Below are 21,641 nucleotides of genomic sequence, written 5' to 3'. Positions count from 1 at the left end.
AAGATTGGTCTGTCAAGCTGGACGAGACTCTCTGGGCGTACAAAACAGCATTCAAGACGCCAATAGGCAGAACACCATTCCAGTTGGTATATGGTAAAGCATGTCATCTCCCTGTGGAGGTTGAATAGAAGGCGCTTTGGGCTATCAAATTGCTGAACTTGGATATTAATACAGCTTAAGCTAAGAGAACTCTTGATCTACATGAGTTGGAAGAAATCTGACTTGATGCCTCTGAGAGCTCAAAGATTTACAAAGAAAGAACCAAGAATTTTCATGATAAGAAAATTGTTGTCAATGAGCTCAAGACTGGAGATCAGGTTTTGCTTTTCAACTCCAAACTTAAGTTTTTTCCTGGAAAGCTTAAGTCAAGGTGGTCTGGACCTTTTGATGTCAAGGAAGTTCTGCCATTCGGAGCCATCACTCTTCTGAACAAAGATGGTAGCGAGTACACTATAAATGGTCAGAGAGTCAAGAAATATTTAGCTGATCAAGTCCGACCAGAGGGGTTTTCTGTGCTCCTCTATGAACCCCAAAAGGCATAAAAAGATGAAAAGTCAAGCTACGGACTTTAAACAAGCTCATTTGAGAGGAAGTCCCAAAGCTATCACTGTAAATATTCTTTAGGATCTTTTTGTTTTTGATTTTTGTTTTTGGTTTTCTATGTGTTCAGGAGTCTACAGAAAGGAGTACGGACAACGAAAAAGGAAAAGTGATAGTGACAATCAAAGAGTGAGTTTGGAGTAAAGCTGAGCAAGATAAGGTTTACAGAAGAAATAGAGGATACAGAAAAATCAAAAGAAAGGGAGAGTCAGACAAAGTGTGTTGGTGTTACTCAGAACAAAAAAAAAATATATAGAGAAGGAATCTTTACAGTTCGCGACCCTACTTCCTTCTTCTTTTTCCACCACCCACGAAATCACCTTGTCCCCCCCCCCCTCTTTTCACAAACTCACTTGCCCATCATGTCACTCTCTCCCATCCCCTGCCCCCTCTCACCAAACATGTTATCCTTTTGTCCCATCAACCCACTACACCCTCACAACTCTCCTTCTATTTGGATATTCTCTCATCTCTCTTTTACTCTCACCCACCAACCATTACTCAATCACTCTCGTCACTCTCACTCTCCCTTTGCTCAATTTCACGAAGAAACCACCACCAACTCACACAGCTGTTCTCGCCGTCGCTGCACATCACACCCGACCAAATAAGCCTCCTCGCCGCTCGAGCTCTCACCCCTAAGCTCCACTCGACCAACGTCATCAAGCTTGACTCGATTCGACGAACGTACACATTCTCCCGTTGTCGCCGACCAGCCTCACTCCAGCGACTGACGAGTTCATCACACCTCCACTCGATCCGTCGTCGTCCTCCCCCACTCAGTCGAGCCGGCATCCGTTGAACTCAATCGAGCCATCTTCAACAACACCACTCAAACCGACCTTCCCAACCACTCAATCGAGCCGTTCTCACACCGCCAATCGAGCCATCGAAGCCTCCCTCAATCGACCCGTTCTCAAACCCTCAATCGAGCTATCTTCAACGCCCATCCTTTTGAACACAATCGAGCCACTCTCGATTCTCTCCTCCGCCAAACAAATCGAGTCGACCACCATCTTGTCATCCACTCGATCGGATAATCCTCTCCTTGCACTTTCAAGTTTTAAAACTTCATAATTGCTTTTGTCATTTGTGCACTAACATATTAACGCTTAACTTTGAGTTTATGATTTCTCAGCGAAGCAGAAAGAGTGCTGAGCTAATAGATGAAATGAGAGATGCCTATGGCTGTAAGGCAGGAGAACGCTCATCGTCTAAGTCTATGACGAAGTGTTTCTTAGCAATGAAAAACATGGTCAACGGAGTTGTTGGGGGTTCAGGCCAAGCAGCAGGGTCAAGCAGACCGGCCAATTCGCTCACAAAGAGCAAAAGTCGTGGAAAGATACCGGCACAAGCTTCTAACTCAAGAGAGGAAGGCAGTGATTACGAACAGGAGGAACCTGATTCGCGCTCAGAACAGGCTCCCAGGAAATCTGTAAGATGGAAATCTACCGAGACGAAGTTGACTCCCAAGGAGTATTATGAGCTGTTCCAACAGTGTGAATTTAGTGGAACAAGATATCCGCATCCTGAGACGATGGAGCTACTAGGGATTGAGGAGGATGTTCAGTACCTATTTAGGCGATGCCATTTGGAGCGACTCATGAACACCCCTAAGAATGGATACAAAGAGGAGACTATCCAGTTCCTCTCTACTTTAGAGATGCACTTATACGCGGATGAGCCAGACATGATGTCCGATGGAGGGCTAGGGTACATTACATTCCGCGTTCATGGGCAGTTCTACACCCTCACTTTCAGAACCATCGAAGAGATCTTTGGATTTCTCGGCGGAACGGGGACTACGCTGCAGTTCGATAGGCACGAATTATCAACACTCTGGGTGACGATTGGGAGCACGCTTACATTCACTTCGTCAAAAACGAAGGCGCTGAACCTGAGAAGCCCAATGTTGCGTTACTTCCAGAAGGCGGTGGCCAATGCATTCTATGCCAAGGAGATTAAGGGATACATCACGAATGGCGAGCTTGAAATGATTGATCTAGCGCTCAAGGGACTCTCATTCACGGCAATGGATGGCACCAAGCTGCAAGGTGACACGTCCAATACTTCCGTCTCGCTCTACCTAATCAATTACATGATGTCATACAAGACTTGGGTCTCGCGACTCAAAAGCAACCACTCTCTCGGAGTGATATATATGGGCGGCGTGGCCACATGGTTTCTTGAGGCAGCTGGTGTTCCATTACTATCTGAGCCACACCCACCACGCTGGATCGACGTGAATAACCTTAGATAGTTGCGCACTCTAGAGAGGGGTTTGAGGCAGGGACGATTGATTTACAAGTTTGTGCATCCGGAGGTCGGCACCTCGAGATTACTCCTGCCTTGCGTCGAACTGACTACTATCTTGAGGGGTGAACATGTAGAGTTCATACCTCCCACGGACACTCTCTACGAGTCTTGGGATGAGGTGCANCCCCTAAGAATGGATACAAAGAGGAGACTATCCAGTTCCTCTCTACTTTAGAGATGCACTTATACGCGGATGAGCCAGACATGATGTCCGATGGAGGGCTAGGGTACATTACATTCCGCGTTCATGGGCAGTTCTACACCCTCACTTTCAGAACCATCGAAGAGATCTTTGGATTTCTCGGCGGAACGGGGACTACGCTGCAGTTCGATAGGCACGAATTATCAACACTCTGGGTGACGATTGGGAGCACGCTTACATTCACTTCGTCAAAAACGAAGGCGCTGAACCTGAGAAGCCCAATGTTGCGTTACTTCCAGAAGGCGGTGGCCAATGCATTCTATGCCAAGGAGATTAAGGGATACATCACGAATGGCGAGCTTGAAATGATTGATCTAGCGCTCAAGGGACTCTCATTCACGGCAATGGATGGCACCAAGCTGCAAGGTGACACGTCCAATACTTCCGTCTCGCTCTACCTAATCAATTACATGATGTCATACAAGACTTGGGTCTCGCGACTCAAAAGCAACCACTCTCTCGGAGTGATATATATGGGCGGCGTGGCCACATGGTTTCTTGAGGCAGCTGGTGTTCCATTACTATCTGAGCCACACCCACCACGCTGGATCGACGTGAATAACCTTAGATAGTTGCGCACTCTAGAGAGGGGTTTGAGGCAGGGACGATTGATTTACAAGTTTGTGCATCCGGAGGTCGGCACCTCGAGATTACTCCTGCCTTGCGTCGAACTGACTACTATCTTGAGGGGTGAACATGTAGAGTTCATACCTCCCACGGACACTCTCTACGAGTCTTGGGATGAGGTGCAGCGGGTAGAGATTGCAGAAGCAGGAGCAGACCCGATGGAGGAGGACGAAGTTGAGTACCGCCCAGAGCAGTTTCACTTTGAAAAGTACTCAGACTCGAGAATGGCTAAGGGGGAAGGCCAGAGACAAGGCGTTCAGCAGCTTCACCAAGACAATGACGAACTTCATGCGTAAGTTTAGCTGCTCGACTTCCACTACTGTCGTCCCTAGATCTATCCCCGAGGACACTAGACCCATGCCGGGACGCGCCTCCGTGACACTCGAGCCAACTCGTCAGAGAACACTCTCTCTGGTTCCCTCCCCAGCACGTCAATCTTCGTATGTGCCTCGGGAGCATCAACCCTCACCCGCTCCTTCACGCCACTTGCACACAAGTCTAGGGAGGGACAGAGACGCGGTTCGCATGGTTCCAAAGCCTCTTCAAGTCGTCGATCAGCGCGTCGTTCCGCAGCTCAAGGTGAGAAAGAGGTTGAGCAGCAGGTCGAACATCAAGGCGATTATCCGCCTACCGAGGTAGTTGTGCTAGAATCGGACCATGGAGAGTCCAGAGTCGATGACATGCAGTGTGACGAGCAGCCGAACATGTATCAGAACACGCAAGCGGTTGAACAGCAACTCGACCAACCAGCTGCGGTCACTCCCGTGGATCCCGAACACGGTGAAGGACCAGAATCAGGCACCAACTCCTTGGGCGAGCTCCGACTCCTTCTTCTACTACTGAGGTACTCCTACCTTCCCTTATATATACAATTTCATTCCTGCATTGTTCTGTTGTGCTTCTTAAATCCTCCTGAAAAATTTTCTTATACAGGAGACTGTGTAATTTAAGTTTGGGGGAGGGTTTGAGATGATGTATCTGATGTTGTTTTTTTTGTGATTCTTATTTCAATTTTTTGCATCATATCATGATTGAATTTGCATCCATCTATTTCCATAGAAAAACCAAAAAAATTTGAAAATGAAAAAAAAAAAAAAAAATCGACAATTTCCACAAAAACTGAGTGTTAATGTAATTTGCACTTGCATATTAGGATTGAGTCTAGGTTTATTCATATAGGGTTGTTGCATTTAGCATATGGGTTGATGATGATTGTAAGATTGAGTCTAGGTTAGCATGTTGGATTCAATAGGATAGGATCAAGGCCCTTGTTATTAGTTCTTTGATGCTTGTTGATTGAACTTGAAATTGTAAGATTGAAGCATGTTTTGAATTGATATCATTCCCTATCTACCTGAACTTAATCTTGACTTGCAATTATCTTGTTATGCATTGAAATTGAACTCATGGATACCACATACATACTTGGATTATCTTTCTCCTTTTTACCACCCTTGTTAATCCAAGTAGCTGATTCCCATCTTTGGAACAGTTCCCCGCAACATTAACCAACCCTTCTTTCAAGCCAATTGTATTCTTGAGTGTCAGGCCTTTTTCTGAGTTGAGCTTGTTAGAAAGTGTTAGGTTCTAACCAACAAGAGTAGGATCCTGTGTAGTTCTAGTTCGCGTTATCCACACTAGTAGGACTAGGTGAGAACTCGATTTTGGGCATTGGGTATGGATTTGTGCAGAAAAGTAAAGGGTAGAAAGTCTTAAGGAGGGAGATGTGTTTTCAAAGTTTACAAGTCTAGTAAAGGATATGGGTTGAGCAAAGTAAGAAGAGTTACTGGTTATGGGCATAAAATGAAAAGATTAGACAAAGAAAAGAAAGTAAAATGTTTAAGATGTCTAGAGTCCTTAGAAGAAAAGAAAAAAAAAAGAACCTCACTGATAATAAAGATTTCCCAATCCGCTAGAAAGATAAGAAGTGAACTCCTCCTAAGACCAAATCTAAAGAATGAAAGAATGGGTTTGAGATGAAGTTTCTGATGAAGGGTAGAAATAGGACCAACTTCGGTTTGGAATGTTCTTTGGGTAGACAGGGCGCTGCTCTTGTATGTATCAGTTGGTTTCAACCTTTAGCCTTCTCTTAAGCTCAACTCCTTTTCGTGAGACAACCTTGCTCTGTATTGATAATATCACTTGAGAAGGAGACCATCTATGTCTCTGACCTTTTACCCTAGCCAAATGAATTCAATGGCATTGCTTAGCTTGATTCACGGTTCTCTGTTAATGGATGTTAAAGGGAATGATTGATAGGATTGCATGTGTAGATTAAAGAAATAAAGTTCCTTCACCATGCATCATAGTACTAAAACAAGGACCTTGATTCTAACTACTCTGTTCAGCATGTTTTAGGTTCTGAGACCCCATCTTCGCACCTCTCTTCCATACTTTGTTCTTGATTGTTTGGTTGAGGGCAAGCAAAGAATAAGTTTGGGGGAGTATCTTCCATGGCAGTTCTTTATATTACGGTTTGGTAGTGAGGAAGAGTATTTGGCTGCTTTGACAGGAGGACCCTGGAGGATCTTTGGAAGTTACTTATTGGTCTAGGCATGGTCTCTAGAGTTTGATTCGTTGAGGGATGAGATTGATACGACACCAGTGTGGGTAAGGGTGGCGAATATTCCGTTGAACTTTTACCATAAGCAAATTCTAGTGGTGATTGCTAGGGGTTTGGGGAATCCAGTAAAAGTCGATCTACAAACGATGAATTTTTATCGAGCAAGGTTTGCGAGAATTTGTGTGGATGTTAATCTCAAAAGACCATTGAAGGGCCCATTGATGATTAACGGAGAAAGATACTTTGTAGCTTATGAGGGATTGAATACAATTTGCTCGGGATGTGGAATGTATGGACATCTAGTTCATTCATGTCCTATGAAGGTGCAAGAACGACAAGTTGTTTCTGTCCCTGTGGGAACGAGTAAGGACGCTCCAAATAGGGTGGAACGTTCGGATGACGTCTTTGTCCAAGTGAGGCAGAAAAACAGAAAGCCGGAGTATCGACCGAAGGGGGGTCAGTTGATGGTGGCCAGTGGCGGTGTAGGAAAGGAAAAGTCTCTTCGGGAATTATGGAACGGAAGTAATGAGGAAAATATTGCGCTGTCGAATATTTTTGGAAGGATAGCGGTGGATTTGGCAAGACCTGAAAGAAGGGAAGTGATATCTCTGATTGGACCAAATAAGGAAAATATGAATGTTTCGAATCAAATATCCCGAGGAGGTAGTGGCGTGGACGCTAAGGTAGTGGTTTTTAGGGCTGCAGTGGAGAAAAGTGTTAATGGGCCTGGCGATGTACTTAAGAAGGGGAAAAATTTTAAGAGGCCTGAGAAGGGTGTCTCTAAGCCCAATAGTACTAGATCGAATAAGCTCGTGAAAGGCTTAATTTTCGGTCCAACAAAGGGGGAAACTGAAATGACTGTTAATGGCGAGAGGTTACGCATCGAGAAGGCAGCGATGGGGAGACGTGGGGGTGTCGTGGTTACCGGAGATGCAGAGGGACCGGCAGTGAATGGGGGAGATTGTGTGCAAACTGAATCGTTAATGGAGGTTCACTCTGGTAACCTACTAGCTGTTATTCCCAGCGATGTTGCTTTGGCGGAGGGTCGGCTGTCGTCGGAGGAGTCGACGGGTCTCCAAGCTCAATAAGGTTTTGCCTCGGCTTTTCTAGTTGTGATTTGCTTTGTAATGATTAATTTGTTATTGTGTAATTGCCGGAAGGCAAATAAACCTAACTACATGAGGTCAATCCGTTATCTCTTGAAGAAATTCCATACAAATGTTTTAGCTATTTTTGAGACTCATGCTGGGGGTGAGCGTGCAGGACGTATCTGTCGGGGGCTAGGTTTCGAAAATATGTTTCGTATTGATGCGGTTGGCCAGAGTGGAGGGCTCTGGTTGTTATGGCGTTCGGGTATAGGAGATGTTACTATTATGGACTCTTCTGCTCAGTTTATTCATGCGAAGATAGTAAATGGGACAGAGTTGTTGAACCTGATTGTAGTTTATGCCGCACCAATTGTGAGTCAGAGAAGTGGTTTGTGGGATAGACTACGCGAGGTGGTGAGTCAAGTTGTTGGACCTATGGTGATTGGTGGGGATTTTAATACGATAGTACGACTTGATGAAAGGATTGGGGGGAACTGACTCTTATCACCGGACTCATTAGCTTTTGGGACTGGATTAATGAGCTATCTCTGATTGATATGGGATTTTGGGGGAATAAGTATACTTGGAAGAGAGGTAAAGTTGAGTATTTCTTTGTGGCAAAGCGGCTATACATGGTACTCTACTGTGCTCATGCTCGCTTGAAATGGCAGGAGGCGGTTTTAACACATCTTCCATTTCGAGAGTCTGATCATGCTCTAGTCTATGTGCAACTTATACCGGATGTTGCCCCAAATTACCATAGGAGACCATTCCGGTTTGAAGCTGCTTGGTTGCAGCATCCAGGTTTTAAAGATTTATTGGAAGCTTCTTGGAATCGTGATCTTAGTACACGTGATGCTTTGAAACAGCTAAGCCAGAGGTTGGAGAAGTGGAACCGTGAGATTTTTGGGGATATTAGTAAGCGTAAAGAGAAGTTAGCAAGGGAGTTGGAGCAAGTGCAAATTAGGATTGACCAAAATCAATCTGATGAGTTGCTGATGCGAGAGGATGTCTGGTTGAAGGAATTTGATACGGTGTTGGAGCAAGAGGAGACACTTTGGTTTCAAAAATCAGGGGAGAGATGGATTGTTCATGGTGATCGCAACACGAGGTTTTTTCATACGTCTACGATTATACGGAGGAGCAGAAATCGAATTGACATGCTTAAGGATGATTCCGGTTGCTGGATTTCTAAGGGTGAGGATCTTGAGAAGCTTGTTGTTGATTATTTTAGTAAGTTGTACTCTTTGGATGATGTGAACTTGGATGGGACCAGTTACCAAGAGAAGGGTTTACCTGTCTGACCATGGCGGAGAGGGGCTACTTAAATAAGTCCTTTTCAGCGGTAGAGGTGGAGAAGGCAGTCCGTAGTATGGGGGGTTTTAAAGCTCCTGGGCTGGATGACTTTCAACCTATATTCTATCAACAGAGTTGGGATGTAGTAGGTGAGTCAGTTTTGCGGTTTGTGTTGGAGTTTTTTCGGACAGAGTCTCTCCCTCCGGAAACAAATGATGCTCTTGTGGTACTTGTTCCTAAGTTGGCGACACCGGAGAGGATTACGCAGTTCAGACCCATCAGTTTATGTAATGTGCTGTTCAAAATCATAACCAAAACGATGGTGGACAGATTGAAGGGAGTTATTTCAAAGCTCATTGGTCCTGCACAATCGAGTTTTATTCCGGGACATTTGAGCACAGATAACATTGTGGTGGTGCAAGACGATGTACATTCAATACGTCGTAAGAAAGGGAAGAAGGGTTGGATGTTCTTAAAACTCGATTTGGAAAAGGCGTATGATCGAATTAGATGGGACTTTTTGGAGGATACGCTAAAGGCTTGTGGTCTCTCGGCTGAGTGGGTGGCTTGGATTATGAGATGTGTAACAGGTCCTTCTATGCGATTGTTATGGAATGGTGAGCAGACAAAGCCGTTTAAACCATCTAGAGGACTCAAACAAGGTGATCCCTTATCTCCGTACTTATTTGTACTTTGCATGGAGAGGTTATGTCACTTGATTGAGGAGGAAGTGGAAAGAAAGCATGGAAACCGATAAGTTTATCTGTTGGAGGACCTAAACTATCACATATTTGCTTTGCTGATGATTTAATATTGTTTTCTGAAGCATCTGTTGCGCAAGTTCGAGTGGTGAGAAAAGTGTTAGAGAGGTTCTGTTAGGCATCTGGTCAAAAAGTTAGTTTGGAGAAATCCACAATCTACTTTTCTAAGAATGTCTCTCGTGAGTTGGGTGCCTAGATTAGCATTGAAAGTGGTATCAAGTCAAATAAAGAGTTTGGGAAAATATTTGGGAATGCCAATTCTGTAAAAAAGAATAAATAAAGACATGTTTGGTGAGGTGCTTGCGAAGGTTTCATCTCGTTTGTCTGGTTGGAAAGGGAAGACGTTAAGCTTTGCGGGACAACTTACCTTGACAAAGGAGTTGTTGTTACCTACACACACGATGAACATTATTAAGTTACCTATATCTACGCTGGATAGACTGGATAAGCTGTCTCGTGAGTTTCTATGGGGCTCTACATCTGATTAGAAGAAGATTCACTTAGTCTCGTGGAACCAGGTTTGCAGACCTAAACCAGAAGGGGGTCTAGGGATTCGATCCGCGGCTGATATGAACAAAGCTATGGTTGCTAAAGTAGGATGGAGGCTGCTGCATGATCATACTAGTTTATGGGCTCGGGTGGTGCGAGCTAAATATAAAGCTGGGAGTTTACACAATTCTCGCTGGATGCAGGCTAAGAGTTATTGGTCCTCAACTTGGAGGAGTGTGGGGGTAGGGTTGAGAGAAGTGGTCACTAAATGGTTGAGTTGGGTCATTGGTGATGGTAGACAAATAAAATTTTGGACGGACCGCTGGTTGACAAGTAGACCGTTAATCGAACTGGCTAGCAGACCTCTCCCTCCTGACTATGCTATGCTTACAGTCTAGGATCTTTGGCAGGAGGGGAGAGGGTGGATGTTGTCTCAAGTTCTACCTTATGTCTCAGAGAATCAGCGATTAGAGTTAGCAGCGGTGGTGGTGGATAATGTGACAGGCGCAAGAGATCGCTAGCATGGGGGGAGACATCAGATGGTCGGTTCACGGTCAAGACAGCTTATGATTTGTTGACGCGAGAGGTATGTCGAGGGAAGAACATGAGTCTGTTTTATGATAGGGTGTGGAGTATAGGGTTCCAGAGAGAGTGAGAGTTTTTATTTGGCTAGTGTCATGCCAAGTAATTATGGCTAATGCAAAAAGGTTGCGTCATCATTTGAGTGACTCGGCGGTGTGTCAGGTTTGTAAAGGGGGTATGGAGACTGTGCTACATGTCTTACATGATTGTCCGGCCATGGCATGCTTATTTTGTTCTCAGTCGTTGTTGGAGTGGTTGTATAGTAATCTAGGAGGGGGGACTGATTCTGAAAAACATGCTTGGTCTACTTTGTTTTCTATAGCAGTTTGGTGGGCTTGGAAATGGAGGTGTGGTAATGTGTTTGCGGAGAACTGTTTATGTCGAGATAGAGTTAAATTCATTAAGGATGCAGCAAGGGAGATAACGGAGGTGAATGGGGTGAGAAAGGATTCGGGACCGGCTAAAGGAGAGCGGCTTATACGTTGGTTTCTTCCGCAACATGGGTGGTATAAATTAAACACGGATGGTGCTTCACATGGTAATCCTGGGTTAGCAACTGCAGGAGGAGTACTGAGAAATGCAGATGGGGGTTGGTGTGGAGGGTTTGCTTTTAATATTGGCAGATGTTCGGCAATGCAGGCAGAACTTTGGGGTGTCTACTATGGTTTGTTCATTGCGTGGGAGAGGCGAGTTGTGAGGGTGGTACTGGAGGTTGACTCTGAGGTGGTGGTTGGTTTTCTTACGACAGGGATTGGGGAAACTCATCATTTGTCCTTCCTGGTACGTCTGTGTCATGATTTCTTCACAAAGGATGGATAGTCCAGGTGTCACATATGTATAAGGAGGCTAATTGTCTTGCAGACGGTTTAGCGAACTATACGTTCACGTTACCATTAGGTTTTCATTCTTTTACGCAAGCTCCGTCGTGTGTTAAAACATTGATGCGAGATGATATTTCGGGACTTGCGTGTCCTAGAATTATAAGGTTGTAATTTTTATTTTTTCAAGTCTTAATAAAATCAGCTCGGAGGTTCTAACTCCCGGTTTATTCACCAAAAAAAAAAGTTAAGTGAAGAGATTACTTGAGAATCGAATTTGGATTCTTTGACCAATCTATTCACATTTATGAATCTCGACTGTCTTTTATACTTTTGCGTGTTTTCCTTTTTCTTTGAACATACATCTTTCAAACTATTGGTATATATGAATTATTCTTAAAAAAACTATTGGTATATATGAATTGTTCTTAAAAAAGATTGGGACTGTTTAACTATGACTTCTAAGTTAACTATGACTCAGTTTTTGGGTCTGTCTCTTTACTGTATTTGCTGCCAACTAAATGTTGGGTACTTGATTGATCTTAATTATTGTTTTGGGGGCTAATCTGTTATCTATGAAAAAGACTGGACTAACTCTTCAAAAGCAGTCTAAAGCAGTGGGTGTGATACCTAATTACATATCATTCATAATGTTACAAATATGTAATTGTATCTTGTTTGGCATAGAACGTTAGCCCTGGTCCTCTCCAAAATGAGAAATATATATATATATATATATATATATATATATTTGTTAGAAAATTTTAGAATTAATAAAGAAATACATTTATCAAAATACCATATTTTATTTATACATACCGATCCAAATGATAAATCGGTAAGAACAATACTTAGGTTCACTCCTACTGGTGAACCTCTTCGTTCACTCCCTTATAAAATAAAGAAATAAAATCTTTATACGCTATTATAAAAATAAAAACTTAAACTGCTCTATTAAAAACCCAGACCGATATATAATTTCATTCTAATTGTAAAATCTAAATTTTAATCATCTCATTTGTATATCCAAACCGACATATAATTTCGTTTTAATTATAAAATATAAACCCTAACTATCTCATTTGTAAACCCAAACCGATATATTATTTCGTTCTAATTGTAAAATCTAAATCCTAACTATCTCATTTGTAAACCCAAACCGATATATTATTTCGTTCTAATTGTAAAATCTAAATCCTAACTATCTCATTTGTAAACCCAAACCGACATATAATTTTGTTTTAATTGTAAAATATAAACCCTAACCAGTTAACTTGTAAATCCAAACTGACATATAATTTTGTTTTAATTGTAAAATCTAAACTCTAATCACCTTATTTGTAAACCAAACCGACACATAATTTTGTTCTAATTTTGAAAATCTAAACCAAACCAAAATTTAACTGTTTTTAATTAAAAGTATACAGAATTTATTTTATTTATTTGTTTCGCCTTTTAGTTTAATTTTGAGTTATTTTTTAAACGAAATATTAGATGGAAGATTCTGATTGGTCGAGAGTAGAGGAGGTGAACAAAAAGGTTAGGGGTGAACCTAAGTAGTTTTCAATCGGTTATGGAGGAATTTGGCTGAATTACTGAACTTTCTTCAATTCTTTATAATTTTTGGTTGAATCTAACTAAATTTTTACATATCTAAATAGTTAGCGGTTGAATCTGGAGAGCCTTTTTTGTAGTTGTGATTTTTAACAGAAACTAATGAAATAATTAAGTCTTAAACTGAAAATATGGACAAAATATGTAGATATAATAATAGAATAAGTAAAAATTATCTAAATACAAATAAATCGAATTCTATTATGTAATTGTGTAGTATACTAGTAAATCGACACTACATTTATTTTACAACTGAATGCTAATCCTACTATATTAATTGAGAAGTACAAATATGAAACTAACCTTCAAATGTGTAAATAATTACATTCAATTGCCATTAAAAAATTTTAGTTAAGCTTAATTAATTAATTTAAATAAATAAAATTAATTAAAAATAAAAACACTCACAGATCAAATATTAAAAAATATAAAAAAATAAAAATAAAAATATTTTCTCTCTCTAATAAATATTATGGCCGAAATTAGTAAATATTTTTTTAAAAAAAATATAAACCAATTAGAATTTTAAAAACTAAGATTTTATATGCAAGTATACAATATAATTATTTTTAATAACTAAATTCGAAGATTTTGTTAAGAGTACATATTATGATTCTCCTATCATCTTTATTTTATTTTATCTACAAATTCTTTGGAATTTTCATATAATACTTATGATTAATAAAATGCAGAATTTTTTCTGCATATGTTGTGATTAGAAATTTTTTAAAACGAAGATATATTACCCAATCTATGAAAATGTGTATTTTAATTTCCACATTGGCTAGTTGGTAAAACTAAATTTAAATAGATGATGAATTAATAATTTTTATTTGCTCACAACTATAATATTAAAATTACTATTTTATATTTCACAAAATAATGATGCAAATACAACGAACAAACAATAAAAATGAAATAATTTGTCAAAAATAAAATACTATAACATTCTAAAATAATTAGTATTCAAATAGACTAATAGATTTACAGAATAATTAAAAATAAATATTTCCCAAACAAAATAGTTTTTTAAAAAAATATAACAATAACTTTTATTATTATATTATAAATTTTCTTAAAAATGTTGATCCGTGCTTTAAGCACGGGATATCTCCTATTATAAATTAATATATTGGTACACAAAACTGAGTTATTTTCCATTTTTTAACTATTACAAAAAACTAAATAATTAATGAAATCTTTGTCAAAGTATTATTGAAAAAAATAATTTTGAAACATGATAATATAATATAAGATTATTTAATTGCTTTTTATTAGTTTATGAGATATTTTGAGAAATACTGTTTTCAATATTGCCCCTTTTATTTAGCCATTATTAATTCTGAAAAAAATATAAAATTTTATAAGGTTTATAAGATACTTCTGTATAGTAACTAATCTCCATATCATCCATCTATTTTAACTTTCTTTAAAGTATGATAGTAACGGAGACTCATCCCAAAATATTTATAAAGTTTTATAACTTTTAAAGGTTTTACAAGGTTTGAAGGGGGTTTTAAAATATTTTAAAAATGCTGATAAAAATATTTATAGAGTACATATAAAATTTAATACACATATAAAAATAGTTTGTGTATATTTCATAAAAATATCATATTTTTAGTGGCATTTTTAATAAAGTTTTAGAAATAGGAGAAGTTTGTAAAGTGGTATTGGAAAAGGGATATTTTACAAATTGTCCCTTACTGTAAACAATGATATGGTAATTAAGAACATTATATTTTTTTGATATTTTAAATAATATTATTAGCATATGTTTTTTTTTTGAAATTTGATAAATTTGTTAAAAAATATCTTTAAATTAATTAAAATAATCCAAATATGAGGTGTAACTTTTTTATATAGAAAATATTTTCACTCAAAGAAACCTAATTAACACTAACGTTACTTGATATCTAGCGGTTATCACTACAAAAAGGTTATTTTGTAACATTTATTATTATTAATAACAATAATAATTAATGCAGCCGAATGACCCGCTTTCTCAACCTACCTAGAAGAGATCCAAAACGATAAGAGGAGTTTTCAGGATTTTTTATTAATTTTAGTTTCTCGTCAAGCTAATACTAAAGCGGATAATTTGGCTCGTAAAGTACGGGCCGAACCGCTTTGAGTTTATTTGTAAACGATGTTCATTCGCATTGGCTGTTTTAAGCTAATCAATTAAAGTTGTTGACAAATAAAAACAATAATAATTAACGATGATATTTTATTTTGCATATTATTCAGAATTGTAATAAAAGAAAATATGTTGTTAATATTTGTATCATCGGAAATCACAACTTGTTAATGATGATATTTTATTTTGCATATCATTCTGAATTGTAATAAAAAGAAATATGTTGTTAAATATTTGTATCATCATTGTATCATAGGTTATTCTGTAAAATTTTAATTAGGGTAAGTACAAGTAGCATATACAGTAAAACTTTTATAAAGTAATAATATTGGGACCATTACATTTTATTAATTTATAAAGTAATAATAGTTATTTTATATTGTAAATTGATAATTATTACTCCCTCTGTTTTTTATTAGTTGTCGTTTAAGGTTGTTTCACATAGATTAAGAAAACTATTAATTTTTTTGTTTTATATCTTTTAAATATAAATTTTCTAATTTTTTGATTGGTTAAAACATTAAAACAGTCGGATAAAATTGGAATATTTATCAAACATTTGCATTGGAAATCTAAAACGACAAGTATTAGGACACAAAATTTTAACTCTAGAACGACAATTAATAAAAAAACGGAAGGAGTAGTTTGTAGATATATATTTTAATTATTAAAAATTTAAAAAATTATGAATTGAGATAATCTTACCAATATAAAATTAGACTTTCGGATGTTATCAATTTTATGGATACTGGACAAGAAGAGTATTCCGTTCCTAAAAAAACAGGTACATCTAGGTTATATACGTAAAATAAATGAAATTGAAACCGAATCCAAATTTAATTTAACAATTGGAAATGTTTGGATTAGTTTACAATAATATATACGTAAATATTAACGTCACCTAACTAAATATTAGTTTAGAATAATATTAACGTCACCTAACTAAATCATATATTTCTTATAGATAGAGGTTTACGTGAATCTTTTTTCCAATTTTTTAAAAAATTACGCAAATATAACTCCACACATACGTGATGGTCCAAACCTAGTTCAACTATAGTGGAGAGATATCATGTTTTTCTTCAACCTTCGGACGAGCTTCGGATCATCGACTTCCTCATGATTTTGGCTCCGGTGGGTTTTTACAGAGTCTCGATACAAATCCATTTCTGAAGAATCAGTGTTACAGCAAAAGCGGTGATGCTCTGGATTTGAGTAGAAAGTTTAACAAAATGGGTATCTCTTGTGACATGAGCATTTGGACCAAACCTGAAGGAAATAGGGTTTTTCGAGCTCCAGCCGCCATGGAAGTTTACAAAAAACTTGGACCTTTTTCTTCAAAGGATAGTCTGGTTGGGAACGATGAGTTCAAGGGTTCGTTGATGGCTGAAGGAAATAGGTTTTATGACTTTATCAAACCATATCCGCCATGGAAGGTTCTGGAGCTTCTTATCCAGAAGAGAGTACTCAGATGAGAAGGTATTTGAAGGAAGATGAGCCTAAGATCAATGGCGGTTTGCCTCTGAATCTCGTCTCCATGGTTAACAGTTACGGATCTGTGAACTTGATGGCCAAAGATCAGATTGTTTGTCGAGTTTTGCAGAAACTGGTCGAAGAAGGAACGTTTCATGAAGCTACTAAGGTTATATTCCATGAGATCATTGACCATGTCGTTGAACTCTCCATGGATCCTTTTGGGAATTGCATCGTCCAGAAGCTGTTAGATGTGTCTGATGAGGAACAGAGAACGTTAAAACCAAGGGAGCTTATCAGCATCTGCCTTGACACTTATGGGTAAGCTTCTCTTTCTACCAACTTTGGTAAATTTGAAAACCATTGATTCATTAATTTAGTCAACAAGTCCACGAGTTCAATATAGAGATGGAGATATTTCATCTTTTGAGGATTAAGATGAAAATCTTTTTTGTTTATGGAAATATTTGAAATCTCTGCACATCAATAAAAGAATGAATTTGATTTGTACTTTTTGGACAAACCAAATTTGCAAAATTCAGGACTACAAGAAATAAAGCTGAGAGCTTTAGGGTAAAAATCCACTGGTTAATGCGTTTTTGAATTCTACCTTCTGGCTAATTTGTTTATGAATCAAAACAGGACAAGGGTTGTACAAAAGATGATTGAAACCGTGAAAACTAAACAGCAGATTGCATTGGTGAAGTCAGGTCTTAGACCGGGCTTTCTTGCTCTTGTTAAAGATCTGAATGGGAATCATGTGATACAGAGTTGCTTGGAGTTCCTTGGTCCTAATGACAACAAGGTTTACTTTAATCACCATCTTTTTGTTTCCTACTTAAGCTTTGATTAATGATGTGAACTTTGGTGTCAGTTTTTGTGTTAGAAGCTGTTACTAACTATGCTGAGATTGCTGGCACATATCTTAATTTCTTTATTTTGTTTCTTACTTAAGCCCTGATGAATGTTGTGAAATCTGGTGTCAGTTTGTGTTTGAAGCAGCTACAAAGTACTGTGCTGAGATTGCAGTTCATCGCCACGGATGCTGTGTGCTTCAATGCTGCCTTATAAACTCTGTTGGACCGCAACATGAGAGACTCGTCGCTGAGATATCAAGAAACGCACTTCACCTTTCACAGGATCCTTTCGGGTTAAATTCATATCTAGACTGTATACTCAAAAAAAGTTTCTTAATGTTAAAGTTTGTATAGTTTGAAAAACTCTCTTTATGGTTTGTGGAAATGGACAGGAACTATGTGGTGCAGTGCCTAATAGAGCAAGAAGTTTCTGCAGTGAAGTTGCTGGTTCAGTTTAGACTGCATTACGCCGAGCTAGCGACTCAGAAGTTTAGTTGCTATGTGATTGAGAAGTGTCTAAGTATGTATCCAGAGAGTCGGGCTGAGATCGTCCGCGAGCTCCTCTATGTTCCAAACTTTGAATATCTTCTGCAAGATCCTTATGCGAATTATGTGATCCAAACAGCTCTTTCTGTAACCAAGGTAAAATCATACATATTTTATACAACCAAAAGCTTCCAAAAACAGAAATTCACATGGGTTTGGGGGTTGGTTGAAACAGGGAGCTGTTCGAGCTAGATTGGTGGAGAAGGTTGATAGGTTTGGGAAACTACAGTCGAATCCTTATTGCAAGAAGATATTCTCCAAGAGCATCTTCAAGATGTGACTTTGATTAGTACCCAAAAAAAAAAAAACGGTTGGTATTTTGTATTTCAAGACCGGATAGGGCTTTAGAAAGAGACAATCCCTTAATGTTTTTGTTGTCGGTCTCTTCTTCCGAAGTGATTAACCTGCTAACCTGTGTTTTAGGCCATTACTCTTTCATATAGTAGATATATAGGAGATTTTCTCTCTCTTTCTCTCTTTTTGCATTATTTGGAACTCAAAACAGACAACCAAAATAATAAACAAGGTTTTGGAATAACAAAACTAAACAATGTGAAATTCATAAAAAACAAATATGGGTGACCACTTTAATATGAGGTCAAATCAGTTTTTAGTTGAAAGGAATTAAACATAGAAACGTTAAGCCTGATCAAGAACATGAATCGTGGTTCTTGAGGTCGACCCAGGGGAACCGTACTGTGCAGGAGCTGGCCGCGGAGTTAAGTCGGTTTGTGGTGTATGCAGGTCGGTCGTTGGAGCCAGAGTCGGCTCAGGTGCGGATATTCTTGTTAGCTTTTCGCGATGACCTGAGGGCTCGATGCAAGTGGAGAGTTACGTTACGAGAGTCAAGCTGGTGGAGACTGTAGTAGGGATAGATGATGACTTGAGAGCACAAGCGGTGGTGGTCAGTCCTTCTGTGCAAACAAAGCGGACTCAATCTCATCTGTTCTTAGCAAGAGTGGAAAACTTGCGCAGGAGCAGAAGTGAAAGTTTGATACCATGCAGAGGACGGGTACAAGTGCGGGATGTTTCGGGTGTGGTAGCTTGGAGCACAGAGTGGCGAGTTATCCGTAGAGGGGCAACCAGCCAGTGTTGTTGACGAGGGTGTGTTACCACTGCATAGAGGCGGGACATCTCAGATCAGCGAGTCCATAGCTGTATCCGATGACTGTGGCGGTGATGCAACTAGGAGTGTAGCAGGATTGATAGACGGTGTTGCCATTACCAACGGCACCGTGTGTGTACTATACCGTAGAGACGGGAGGAACCAGTGCCAACGCGATCACAAGTATAATTTCTAACTTAACTTTGTGGTTTATGTCATTTTGGGACATTATGGTTGCATGTGATGAACGCTAGGGTTCTTAGTAGATAAAGTTTGTGTAGGGACCTTATTGGTGGGAGGACTTTTGTCCCACGTATTGTTTGATTCTGGTGCAACTCATTATTTCATTACTCTGAAATATGCTGAGAGCAACAACATTTATGGAGATCCTAGAAAGTGGTTCATGGCCGTTAAGGTTGCTAGGGCCGTGTTGATCTAGGTCCATGGACGGGCGCGAGGTGAGGATATTCAGGTGGTTGAGGATTCGATGCCTGCAGATCTGGTTATCAGCCAGTAGAGTTGTATGATGTTATACTGAGCATGGATTGGTTGCATTGGTACAAAGTACATTTGGATTATCCTTCGGGTAGAGTTGCATTTGAGCGGTACAGAGGGAAGCATTTGGTTTATCGGGGAATGTGGCCGACTTCAGAGAGTATGCTTAACTCAGCTGTGCAGGCAGAGAAAATGATCAGGAAGGGTCATCAGGTGTACCTGGCTACTATTTCTATGTCAGAGTCTACAGGGCAGGTTGTTGTTAGTGAGATTCCTGGTTTGGGAGTTTGAGGACATATTTTAGTTGTTGCAGGGGTTACCACCATCTCGGTCTGATCCCTTCAAGATTGATTTGGAACCAGGGATGACACCTTTTTCTAAGTCCCCCTACAGGATGGCTCCAGTAGAGATGGTGGAGCTGAAGAAGCAGTTGGAGGATTCGTTGGGCAAGGAATTCATTCGTCCTAGCACTTCACCGTGGGGAGCGCCGGTGTTGTTTGTTAAGAAGAAGGACGACATTTTCCGCTTATGAATAGATTATCGGGATCTAAAACGGGTCACTGTAAAGAACAAGTATCTTCTTCTGCGAATTGATGAGTTGTTGGATCAGTTAAGGGGTTGCTATTTGGTTCTCCAAGATTGATTTTGCATCAGGTTACCATCAGATTCTGAAAGACAACATGGACGTCAGTAGAACAGCTTTCTGGACAAGATATGGGCACTGCGAGTTCGTGGTGATGCCCTTTGGTTTGACTAATGCGCTAACTGTGTTTATGAGGTTGATGAACAGTGTGTTCCAGGAGTTTTTGGATGAGTTTTTCAACTTCATCAACGACATTCTGGTGTATTCCAAGAGTCTTGAGGAACATGAGATTCATTCGAGGGCAATTCTGAGGCAGCTGCAGGAGAAGAAGCTGTTCGCTAAGCTGAGCAAGTGTACTTTCTGCTAGAGGGAGATGGGTTTTCTAGGTCGCGTTGTTTTTGCAGAGGGAGTTTCTGTTTTCCCGAAAAGATTGAGGCTATTAGAGATTGGCCTACACCGAGTAATGCCACAGAGATCATGAGTTTTATTGGATTGGCAAGATTAAACATAAAGTTTGTGAGGGGTTTGGCGAGTATGGAGCAGCCGATGACTAAGCTAACGGGGATGCATGTTCCTTTTATGTGGTCACCGGAGTGTATGGCAGCTTTTGCAAGCCTAAAGCAGATGTTGACGAGTACACTAGTATTGGCATTGTCGAAGCAAGATAAGTTGTATATAGTGTATACAAATGCTTTCAGAGATTTTTTGGGGTGTGTGCTGATGCAGGAGGGTAAGGTTATTGCCTATTCTTCGCGGTAGATGCGAAATCATGAGGAAAACTAGCCAACTCATGAGTTGGAGATGGCAGTTATGGTTTTCGATTTAAAGATTTGGAGGTCTTATCTTTATGGCGGGAAGGTACAAGTGTACACAACTCATAAGATCCTGAAATATATCTTCACTGAGCCTGAGCTGAATTTGAGGCAGAGGCGGTGGATGGAATTGATGGCAAATTATAATCTGGATATAGCTTACCCTCCCCCCTCCTCCGGTAAAGCTAACTTGGTGGCAGATGCTCTAAGCAGGAAGTGGGTTGATTATGCTCAGGAGGATATTATGGAGTCCTTGTTGAGTGAAATTAGTACTTTAAGATTGTGTGCTATTGATCTAGAGTTAAATCAATAAACCAAAGCACACTCAACCACAATCTAGTGGTGTCGTCGTAGCACTTCAGGGTCGAATCCACAGAGACCAAGAGATGCACTATGAAATTATACAGATCAAGTATAGCTAAAGCAATAAGAAAGATTGTTTTTCAATTAACCGATCAAAGACAGAAATTAAATGAAAGTTTGTAAATCAAGCGAAGGTATTGGGCGTAGGGAATCTTTAGGGTTTACGATCATGAATTCAGATGATAAATTGGGAAAGCATTAGACACCGTTCTTGAACTCAAATCTCGAATGTAAAACTAGCCTACTGTCGCAGTGTTAGTTTTCTATGCAAGGAATTGATAAATCTCTAAACTGTCGTTTGAATCTAAACA

General features: G+C 39.5%; 1 pseudogene; it reads left to right on the top strand.

Annotated features, from left to right (window-relative positions):
• LOC104743820 lies at nt 10,633-18,302 on the top strand (annotated as a pseudogene).

The sequence above is a fragment of the Camelina sativa genome, chromosome 14 (genome assembly GCF_000633955.1).
Source record: "Camelina sativa cultivar DH55 chromosome 14, Cs, whole genome shotgun sequence".
Taxonomy (NCBI): domain Eukaryota; kingdom Viridiplantae; phylum Streptophyta; class Magnoliopsida; order Brassicales; family Brassicaceae; genus Camelina; species Camelina sativa.
The sequence above is the reverse complement of the archived record's forward strand: the minus strand, read 5'-3'. Positions and strand labels throughout refer to the sequence as shown.